Source organism: Pseudochaenichthys georgianus, unplaced genomic scaffold (genome assembly GCF_902827115.2).
Source record: "Pseudochaenichthys georgianus unplaced genomic scaffold, fPseGeo1.2 scaffold_406_arrow_ctg1, whole genome shotgun sequence".
NCBI lineage: Eukaryota > Metazoa > Chordata > Actinopteri > Perciformes > Channichthyidae > Pseudochaenichthys > Pseudochaenichthys georgianus.
The window spans coordinates 20,725-23,977 of NW_027262971.1; positions in this window are offsets into that span (position 1 = coordinate 20,725).

Below are 3,253 nucleotides of genomic sequence, written 5' to 3' on the forward strand. Positions count from 1 at the left end.
TCTGTCTCCTTGCCTAAAGTACTTCTCCATAAAAAGTTATTTGACTTTCAATTCAAATAATTATAAATCAATTTATGATACACTTTTCTCTAAATCTCTAAATCCAAATTGAATTTGGAAATATAATTTAGTTGTTTCCTCAGTCAGACCTCGGCCTACCATGACTGATAAGGAGAGGTGTGGTTCTTTTTAAACAGGCGGTACTTTGACGCGGCATGGTTTGGATGGACCGTCTGACTCTCAACTAAAACCACTTCAATTAACTATTGGTACACTCTTAACTAAATATCCAATAATAGACCATCTTCAGTCTAACTGCGGACTATTTTGTTCCCCAAGAATACCAATTTACCCTTAATCTGACCTTTAACCTTGAACACTATGGCTCTTGGCCTAAATCTAAACCACATTATCTCCCCACTTTTTCACTCTGACCTTTCTTTCCTACCCCCTTTCCGGATCGAACCCTTCGGGGTGGCGAATGGAAACTGGCCATAAACAGATACAGCCATTGCGGCAAGAGGAGGTGTCCGCCGTAACCACAGCTAGCCTCCTTGTCTCTGTCCTTCAAGCTTAATTACTCTGTCTACTTCACCTTTACACACTTATGATTCAGTCATGATGCTAAGCTAGAGCATGCGCCGACAATGCCTCTAGTGCGTGTGCCTTTCCTTGGATCTCTGTATAACCATGAAGTCGTTGGGCGACATGGGGAGATCTGGTGGCCCTTACAAAAACCTAACCCTAACCCTAACCCTTGTGCACAAATTTAAAGGCCGCTTTAACTGAAAAATGCTCTAATTTGCCTCAAACTCGGTGGGCACCTGCGAGGGGCCGGGTACAACGCACACACAAAGTGGGCTACAGTTGCCCATCCGCTGGAACGACTTATGGCCGTTTGAAGTTTTAAAACTCCAATTTTAGTAACAGGGAAGACCGCCGCTGGGCCCAAATGTCTCACAGATTATAGCCGTGGGCCTAAGCTATCACCCAGAGCAGGTCCCGTACAGTTGCCCACCTCGTAGCCCCAGATATACACATTGTAAACTACACGGGTGGTGGTAAATAGACCCTTAACCTAGTGAAGATTGAAAATGAAAAATTCACCAATTTGCTTCAAACTCGCTGTGCACCTTGGGGGGGGCGGAGGCAACTCACACACCAAGTGGGGTAAGCACGCCCACCTGTTGGAACGACTTATGGCCATTTCAAGTCTTCAAAGTCCAATTACGATTGTCTCTGCCCATTCCCCGCATGCTAGGCTGTCGAGACTATACTTGTTAGCTTCGGCTCGATTTGTAGATATGATTCGATATGTTGTGTGTCCCCTAAAGCCACTCCAAAGTGGATATATTTGCGATTCTGCATCCCTGTGTGTGGGGGGGGGTGTACCAATCTTAACCCAGGGGTTGTTCAGAATATGCTATTGTACGCAACTATAGCGGAATCTGAACGACGCCGGACATCAAAGAATATTCGTGTGTGTGTGTGTGTGTGTGTGTGGGGTGTGTGTGGCCACTGCTACAATACTTAGGGAGCTATTTTCTGTGTTGGAGTTGTATTCCCTACAGCAGGGGTCTTCAATTAAAATTCAACGAGGTCCAGTTAGAGAAAATGTCCCGATGCAAAGGTCCGGAACATCAACATGTCTAACTTGCTTCATGAATTAGTGTGATATATATTGAAGTGACCTGTAGCTTTATCAACGTCTGCATGTAATCAACAGCTGACTGCCAATCAAATAAAGAAAGTACAAAAACAACAATATTTATTGTCAATTAACATTACTTAAATACTGTGGATATGTGTAATGTTCCTCTCGGGCTGCATTTACAAATAAAATAGAGAAAATAAATAAAATTGCTTTTGAAAATATGAGCATCTTAAAAGTGCTTAATTTGAGATAAATAAAATAAAGTGTAGCAGCAGCTTGAGTTTCCCTTTCTCTCTGTTAACCGTTTCACATCATGACTCAACAGTTTCAGCCGACTATAGAACAATATCAGTCTTTACATCATAACGACTGAACAGTTTCAAAGTTTCTCTTTCTGTCCCTCTTACATTGCAGTCCCTCTCTCACTTTGTTCTGTTCAGTGAGAGAGTTGAGCTGGAGCTTGTCCTGCCAGGAGTTTAGATCTGGGCCGACATGGAGTCAGGGCCTGTCTCTCACACATGCAGGTGCTCATTGGTTACAGGGATGAAACACAGGTATGGTGAAAAAAGAGAGAACTATTCGAAGCAGGAAAAAAACAGCGTAATTTACCATCTGACAAAGGCCTGCGCTATAATGCTTCAATTAACTGGCTATTCTTTATAATACACTCAGATCAATAGGAGACAGAGATGTTAAGTTAAAAATCAAGGGTTTTTATTATTATTTACAGCAGGGGAGGGGAACCTTTTTTCTTTACATTTTTACAACATCCTCCGAGGGCCGTACAAATTATTGAACTCAACCTCTGCTTAAAAAAACTAAAATCACAGCCCATTAATTTGGCCTTTCTTTCATGCTGTGCAAAGAAAAAGCAACCTCTTAATCCAGAAATCTCACCATGACTCACGCATGCATGCATGTGCACTAGGGATGTGCATCTCCATCACTGAGGCCGATGCGATGCGCATCTCGATACGTTGCCAGGATATGATACATTAACGATACATTTGAAACACCAGGCGATGCGATACGATACGATTCACCCCTGTGGCGATACAGTTCGATACGATTTTATTCAACATTATGCGATTCGGTGCGATACGATGCGATTCAACTCGATGCAAAAATAATGATACTTCAATATGGTACGACAGAGGATTTTTGTTTTATTCCTTATATGCAGCAAATCATACATTAACAAAAAAGTGCTTTACATATTTGGTACTGCACATCCCATCATGCCGTTTATTTTTTTTCCTTTAAAAGCTCTCCAGAGTACAATTGTATAACACCTCACAGATAAACAATGTAAGGATGCATTGCTCATGATTAACAATGTGCAAATAACAGCTACCATAGTGCCATGCCATACAGCTGCTGCCTGATGTGCTGAACACTCATAGGCTGACTCACCAGTGAGCAGAAAGCAGGGGGTTCTATAGGAACAATAAAGAACACAAATAACCTTTCACAAACAGGTATTTCATAACTGCTCACAGTGAGGAAGACATTTAAACTGTTATTGGCCGTCACAGGCTGCTGTAAACTAAACACCTCTCTCTGACAGAACACCTCACTGAGTGAGTTCACTCATGTCTA